Source organism: Barbus barbus, assembly GCF_936440315.1.
Source record: "Barbus barbus genome assembly, chromosome: 9".
Lineage (NCBI taxonomy): Eukaryota > Metazoa > Chordata > Actinopteri > Cypriniformes > Cyprinidae > Barbus > Barbus barbus.
Window position 1 is genome coordinate 28427543 of NC_136737.1, and position 8832 is coordinate 28436374.

Here is an 8832-nt window from a genome sequence, read left to right on the forward strand (position 1 = left end):
GCACTTCTGGTTAGATGCTAACTGCATTTCGTTGCCCTGTACCTTACATGTGCAATGACAATAAAGTTGAATCTAATCTAATCTAATCTAATACCTGTGTGTGTGTAAAGATTACAAGAATCTAAGGAACTTTGTAGACTTTGAACTGTGCACAACCACTACCAAAAATTACATTTTAGTGCAGTTTTTACAGTTCCACTCTTCTGTGGTGGTGACCAGCGCTTTATGTGGGACAGACACACAATTGGGGTAGTACCATTTGTTGCAGTTGCTGCACTGCACCATGACCTCTTGGTTGTGTGAGGTCCTGCAGATGCAGTGAACCGCTACCTGAAGTTTGGCCCTGTCGGGCTTTGCTTGCACATCTTTGTAAGTGAACACTGGCGCCTTTCTGTTCTTTAAAGCTGTATAAAGTATTCTCCTCATGGTTTTTTCCTGAAACTGGCACTCTTCCGGTTTTACTCCATCACACAAAACAGCTGCAAAGGCCAATGCAAATAATCCGCAACTGCTGGATGACTGCTGCATTTGTATGGAGGGCCTTCTGATTTCAAAATGAGGTGCTTGTGGACGAATCAGCCAGGATATTTTTTGCTCTGTTTGCTTGGTGATCTTTGCGTTCAGGCTGTCATAAATGCAGACCTCATTAGATCCACAGAAAACGTTGATCCAGTGGTTGTCATTTATGTTCATTACTTGCTCAAATGGTGTCTGTGGTGTGCCAACAACTCCCCCTTGGTGAACATTCTGAAACAGTAGGCAGGACTGAAACCCTTCTATGTAAGGGAACTTCTGAGCTATGTAAAATGAAGCTGCATCCACTTCATCGCTGCTGAGCCAGGTTTGAGTGTGCAGGATACTTAACATTTCTTCTTGCTTGATTACTGCTTCTTTCACCAATTTAGTGGCTTGGATCACTTCCATTGGAGAGTGATGTCTCCAAAGTGGTCCATGGGACTTTTGCCTTTGGCCTCTTTGGGTTTTATTCCCTTTCTATGAGATAAACACCATAAAAAAATATATATATTAAAAAAAATATATATATATATTTTAATGTGAATTACTTGACCTGAATAGGCATATCCAACTCCCCCTCCCCTTTGAATATTCAGACCTCTGGCACAACACTCTTTTGTTACTAGATTTAGGGCTGTGGATGATATCAGTTAAGTTGTATTTGGATAAATCTGTGTTTAGAATATTATTAATAATTACAAAAAAGAGGACATCACAATATTTAATTAGACATGCTTAGGTATCACTTTACAATACTGTTCCATCGTTAATGAATAACTACACAGGAACAAATGACGTATGCACTATTAACATTGTACTAACTACTATTAACTAACGACAAACTCTGATTAACAATTTAGTAAGTAACAGAGCTCCGCTGAATCTGATTCACTATTAGATAATCAGTAAGTACTATTTTTTTCATATATCACGACAACTACTAAGACGTACTGTATACAGCGTCATAATTAATATGAATTATGCGTAATGTATAATTAATTATAAAAGTCAAGGTTGTCATGGTTCGCGCATCCATTGTGTCCTCTTTGTCCCGTGTACTGTCATGTGTGTGCGTGCCGTACGTGTGTGGGCGTGGCCGAGCATTCACCACTCACTCCTCTCAGCTGTGCCTCATCAGCAGCGGCAGCTGCAGCCCATTTCCCGCACACATAAATAATCACCAGATTATCGTTTTGGATGTCTTCCCGTGCTGTTCTGTCTCCAGTTCCCGTGTGTCCTCGTCAGTTCTGGTTCCCGGTGTCAAGGTCTGTCCGTGTAGTCGTGTGTTCGTCGTTCCTGTACTGGATTCCCACACCACCTTGGACACTCTTCACCTCACCGGCCGTGCAGCCCATCCATTCCTACGTCACCGATCATCATTCCATCCTGTGTCTGTATATTCAGTTTCTGGACAATAAATCATTTCTTTACCTGCAACTTGCTTCCTCATCTGTACAGTATCATGACAGAACGATCTGACCATCCCATGGAAGCAGCGGGCGCCTCAGCCGCATCTCTGGAGTATTTCATCACCCAAAGCATTGAACGCATGAACTCTCAAGAGGCGAGCCTGAATACCACTGGTCGGGTTATTCAGGCTCTGGTGACGCAGGTATCCGAGCTCACCCAACATCTCCAACAACTACGAGTTCCCATTGCGCCACCCACGCCGCCAGCTCCCCCCACTCCATCGGGACCCCCTTTCCAGTCGGAACCGCGGCAACCCGTTCCTGAGCCATACTCAGGTGAGCCACAATTTTGCAGGGCATTCCTGACACGATGCTCTATGCATTTTGCCCTGCAACCCAGAACCTTTTTTTCTGAACAGAGCAAGGTGGCTTTTGTTCTCACGTTGCTGACTGGAAGGGCGGCACTATGGGGAACAGCGGTGTGGGAGAATCAAGATCCATGCTGCACCTCGTTCCTGACTTTATCCGAAGAAATGAAGCGAGTATTCGATTGAGCCGTCGCCGGAAGAGAGGCGGCCAGAATACTCGCCGATCTCCGCCAGGGTGAAAGATCTGTATCGGACTATTCCATCGAGTTCCGGACCCTGGCGGCGGAATGTCGCTGGAACGAGGAGGCGCAGTGGGACATGTTCCTGCATGGGCTAGCTGACCACGTCCAGAAGGAGATCTACGTCCTGGACCTCCCCACCACACTCAACGGACTGATAGACCTGGCCCTCAGGGTGGACGCACGGCTCACTAGAGCGGAGCGACGCGTCCAGGCCAACCGAGTTCCTGGTGGGTTTGAGAGTCACCGTACCAACGACGTGGACGTGGTCAGCTCCGTCAACGATCTCGAACCCATGCAGGTAGGGCGAGCTCGGCTTTCCCGGGAGGAGAAGGAGAGGCGGAGATCCCAGGGGCTCTGCCTTTACTGCGGAGGGGCAGGACTCTCAGTCTCGAGATGCCCGGTAAAAGGTCAAGCCCGGTAGTAAACTTGAGGCTACTATCGGGTGGGATCTCCGCAGAGAAGACCTCATCTACATCATCGACCCTCCTCCCGGTGAAACTGAGATGGGCTACACGTGCCATCACCTGTCAGGCGTTACTGGATTCTGGTGCAGAGGGTAATTTTTTGGACTTTTCGTTTGCTCACAAGTATCACATCCCCATCAAACCTCTCACGCACAAGATCTCTGTCCATGCCCTGAACGGTCACCAGTTACCCCCCATTGCCTTCACCACCGAGCCCATCACTCTCACCACGTCAGGCAACCACACAGAGACTATATCCTTTTTGATCATGGACACCTCCTTCGCACCGGTCGTGCTCGGCCACCCCTGGCTCATCAATCACAACCCTAAAATAGACTGGCATCATAAATCCGTCATAGCTTGGAGCAATAACTGTCATGAGTCCTGTCTTGTGTCTGCCTGTCCGTTGGTTTCTGTTTCTGTGTTTCAGGAGGAGGCGATGGATCTGTCTAACGTGCCCGCGGAGTATCAGGACCTGAAGGAAGTGTTCAGTAAGTCTCGAGCTGCTTCTCTCCCTCCCCATCGTCCTTACGACTGTGCCATAGATTTACTGCCAGGTATGTCTCCGCCTAAGGGCAAGTTATATTCACTTTCTGTTCCAGAAGGGGAGGCTATGGAGAAATATATTTCTGATTCTCTAGCTTCTGGGTTCATCCGCCCTTCCTCTTCTCCGGCGGGGGCGGGGTTCTTTTTTGTGGGGAAGAAGGACGGGTCCCTGCGTCCTTGTATTGATTACCGAGGGTTGAACAACATCACGGTAAAGAATACTTATCCTTTGCCGTTGATGTCTTCAGCCTTCGAGAGGTTGCAGGGAGCGTCCATTTTCACAAAATTGGATTTGCGCAATGCCTATCATTTGGTCCGCGTAAATAAGGGGGATGAGTGGAAGACTGCTTTTAACACCCCTAGGGGGCACTTTGAATACTTGGTCATGCCCTTCGGGCTGTCCAACTCCCCAGCAGTCTTCCAGGCACTCGTCAATGACGTGCTGCGAGATATGGTAGATCAGTTCATATATGTCTACCTGGATGACATACTGATTTTTTCTTCGTCTCTCCAGGAACATGTGCAGCACGTCCGGCGAGTGCTTCAGAGGTTGTTAGAGAATGGGCTTTTTGTCAAGGCGGAGAAATGCGCTTTTCATGCACAGTCAGTTCCTTTCCTAGGGTACATTGTGTCGTCCGAGGGAATGCGCATGGACCCTGAGAAGGTTAAGGCTGTGGTGGAGTGGCCAAGTCCTGATTCCCGTAAGGCCCTGCAGAGGTTTCTGGGCTTCGCCAACTTCTACCGGTGTTTTATTCGCAACTTCAGCCAACTAGCCGTGCCTCTGACTGCCTTGACCTCCCCCAGAACTGCGTTCAGGTGGTCTAACACAGCCGAGGCTGTGTCTGCCAAACTCAAGGACCGCTTTGTTTCGGCCCCCATTCTCATAGCCCCTGATCCCTCACGTCAGTTTGTGGTGGAGGTCGACGCGTCAGAGGTGGGGGTAGGCGCAGTGTTGTCCCAGTGCTCTTCCGCGGACGGCAAGATGCATCCCTGCGCGTTTTTGTCCCATCGTTTATCCCCAGCCGAGCGTAATTACGACATTGGTAACCGAGAGTTGTTGGCAGTCAAGTTAGCGTTGGAGGAATGGCGTCACTGGTTGGAAGGGTCAGGGGTACCTTTTATCGTCTGGACCGATCATAGGAATCTAGAATACATTAGAACGGCTAAAAGACTGAACTCCAGGCAGGCTCGGTGGGCACTTTTTTTCGGACGTTTTGATTTCTCTCTCTCGTACCGCCCGGGTTCCAAAAACATCAAACCCGACTCTTTATCTCGCGTCTTTGACAATTCCGAACGCCCGTCTACTCCCGAGTGCATTTTACCTGACACTCTTTTTGTCTCCACACTCACATGGGAGATCGAGTCGAAGGTCAAAGCGGCCTTAGAAGGGGTAATGCCTCCGCCCGGTTGCCCACCGAATCGGTTATTTGTGCCGGAGAGGTTATGGTCCGACGTTATCCAGTGGGGGCATTGTTCCAACGTGGCTTGTCATCCAGGAGTCAATCGAACTAGGTTTTTGGTTAAGCAACGATTCTGGTGGCCACGTATGGCTCACGACATTTACAGTTTTGTTTTGGCTTGCTCGGTCTGTGCCACTGGTAAGACTTCCAATCGACCCCCAGATGGGTTACTCTAACCGCTGCCGGTCCCTTCGAGACCCTGGTCCCACATCGCTCTAGATTTTATTACCGCCCTCTCAGGGCAACACGGTCGTTTTGACTGTGGTGGACCGATTCTCGAAGGTGGCCCATTTCATTCCCTTGCCCAAATTACCCTCAGCCAAGGAGACAGCATTGACAGTCGTGAACCACGTCTTTCGTTTACATGGCCTCCCGATATACGTGGTTTCCGACAGGGGACCCCAATTTGTGTCCAAATTTTGGCAAGAGTTTTGTAAATTGCTGGGAGCGACTGTCAGTCTGTCCTCTGGGTTTCACCCCCAGAGCAATGGCCAAACCGAGAGAGCCAACCAAGATTTGGAGAGGGTGTTGCGATGTCTGGTCTCCAAGAATCCTTCCTCTTGGAGCCAACAACTCTCTATGGTGGAGTACGCCCACAATGCGTTGCCAGTGTCGTCCACGGGCCTATCTCCGTTTGAATGTAGTTTAGGTTACCAGCCACCAGTTTTTCCCAGTCTGGAATCCGAAGCCGCGGTCCCCTCCGCTCACGCCTTTGTCCAGAGGTGTCACCGCACATGGACTAGAGCCCGTGAGACTCTACTCCAAGTGGGGGCGCGCACCAAGGCTAAAGCCGATCGCCAGCGGTCTAAGCCCCCCGTTTACGTCGTTGGTCAAAAAGTGTGGCTTTCAACCAAGAACATTCCTCTCCGCTCCGTTTCTAATAAGCTCGCTCCCAAATTTATTGGCCCGTTCACTGTCACCAAGATCATTAGTCCGGTGGCAGTCCGCCTCAACCTTCCTCCGGTGTACAGGAGGATTCACCCCGTCTTTCACGTATCCAAAATTAAACCCGTGTTTCATTCTCCCATTAATCCGCCAGCCCTGGTTCCAGCCCCCCGCCTCGACTCGTAGACGGGGAACCAACATTTTTGGTAAACCGTATACTGGACTCTAGACGGAGGGGACGCGGATTTCAGTACTTGGTGGACTGGGAGGGTTACGGTCCGGAGGAGAGAAGTTGGGTACCTGCGACAGACATACTGGATCACTCCCTTATCGATGACTACAATCGACAGGTAGGGGAACCTGGGAACGCCAGGAGGCGTTCTTAGGGGAAGGGTACTGTCACGGTTCGCGCATCCATTGTGTCCTCTTTGTCCCGTGTACTGTCATGTGTGTGCGTGCCGTACGTGTGTGAGCGTGGCCGAGCATTCACCACTCACTCCTCTCAGCTGTGCCTCATCAGCAGCGGCAGCTGCAGCCCATTTCCCGCACACATAAATAATCACCAGATTCTCTTCTCGTTGTCAGATCGTCTTCCCGTGCTGTTCTGTCTCCAGTTCCCGTGTGTTCTCGTCAGTTCTGGTTCCCGGTGTCAAGGTCTGTCCGTGTAGTCGTGTGTTCGTCGTTCCTGTACTGGATTCCCACACCACCTTGGACACTCTTCACCTCACCGGCCGTGCAGCCCATCCATTCCTGCGTCACCGATCATCATTCCATCCTGTGTCTGTATATTCAGTTTCTGGACAATAAATCATTTCTTTACCTGCAACTTGCTTCCTCATCTGTACAGTATCATGACAAAGGTACCCCACAAGTAATGACTGAAGTATTACCAAATCATTCTAGGAACTACTAACTGCTTGGATCAGTATTCTAAAGTTAAAATCTTGGGAACTCCTTAATGTTGACTGACGTCATTGTAAGCTTTTGAGATATATGTAAGGTTTTGGATAGTAATGACTCAAGTGTTACTGCATCTTTCTAAAGAAATCACTAATTATTTGGATCAATATTCTAAAGTGAAGATCATGGTAACCCACTAGATGATTTAAGTGTTACCAAAGTGTTACCAAAAGGAATTACTAACCAGAGTCTTACAAAAACATCAAAAGTTTACAATGACTTCCGTAATTACTAGTGTGTTATCTTTATCTTCACTTTATAATACAGATTCAAATAATTAGTAATTCCTTTAGAAGGATGTAGCACTACCACCTGAATAATTTCCATCCAATACTTTACAAAACCCTCAAAGCTTACAATGATTTCAGTCATTACTACAGTATCCTCGTGGTATTCTCTTTAGAATGTCCATCCAAATAAGTAGTAATCTCTTATGAAGAACTATTACTTACTAATTCATCAGCGTTTATTGTTAGTTACTCGTAGTTTTTAGAGTGCTAATATCGCATTATTCACATGTTCTTGTGTAGTTACTCATTAATGATGTAACAGTATTCTAAAGTGTTACCTATACTTTTGTCAAACTATTGCAATGGTCAGAGCACATAAAAAGACAGCAGAGTCAAGTTCACCTCTGAAGCATCTTTGTTTTGGCTGCCTTTGGGTCTTCTGCTGCTACTAATGGTATCTGTCTGTGAGTAGAAGGTGTGCTTGTTGACCGTGGGGCTGCAGACACCTGCTTTATTTCAGGAAAGACATTAGAATCTATAAATGTCTTAGAAAAATATGGTATTGGTTAAGCAATGTATTCAAATGTGCTTCATGTTACCGCTGTTTTTTTTAAATGGAATAGCGTTTTGATGGAGGTAACATAGACTCCTCTCCTATTTTGCTTTCGCTGCCTCCACTTCTCCTTCAGGATACAGTGTTCCTATGAAATGAAATATATAGGAGGACTTCTTATTTAAATTTGTACAAGTTCATTTGTGTGGTAGAGACATTGTTTAACATTAGTACATTTTCACAATTTCAGTGTTTACATTGATGTAATTTGACTAGCCAAATGTCATGGTAATGAGCTAATAAGATTGTTGTTGTTTTTATTTTTTGCATTACAGCAAAGTGGTGAACAGATAGTTGGACAGATGCAGGGATGGAAAATGCATCCTTAGGCCTGTCTTACCAGATGAGTAATTTCTTGTATGTCTGTACTTTGTGATATATTAACGTGTGTGTGAAGCATAACACTCACCAAGACACATTGAAATAATAATGTTGACTCTTTTACCTTTCTTTTAGTGATACGTTCCGCATCATTAAATTCCCTTAGAAGTGCAGTGTGCGTGTCTCTGTAGGTCCTTATGAAGTCATCAAGTCTGGTCAGTCGTCTTCCTTTAAAACAAATTTTCTTCAAGTCCCACTGACTCTTTTCCATAATTGCTTGTGTCTCGTTGTCCTTTGTGAAATTCTAATAAGACAAAAAGGACTATAATATCTTATCTAAGGACATAGTACAGAATTAAATAATAGGTTCAAACCATTAGATTGCATATATTCATTAAAATTATTCAACACCTGGGTTTTTTCTTTGAAATCTTTGAAAATTTATTTGAGAATAGCTGGTATGGGGGTCCTTCACCATGCCTGCCCAGGTCTCCTGTAGATACAGTATAACACATTAGTTGTACATCTCGTTTAGATGGTTTAAGGACACATTTCTGCATCCATCATTGGGTGTGCATTGGCACTGCCCTCACGATTCGATTCGATTACGATTCACCAGGTAACGATTCGATTCAGTTCGATTCTATGATGCATTGCGATCCATCAAAATTCTACTGCAAACAAGGCAAATTTTTCATCAGTCATGAGGCAATACAAGCAGATATTAAACAACAGATTTTATTGGCTGCTATGTGTCTCCTGTATCTTTGACATAAGTTATTAAATAAAATAAAATGTGATTAAATAAAATGTAATTA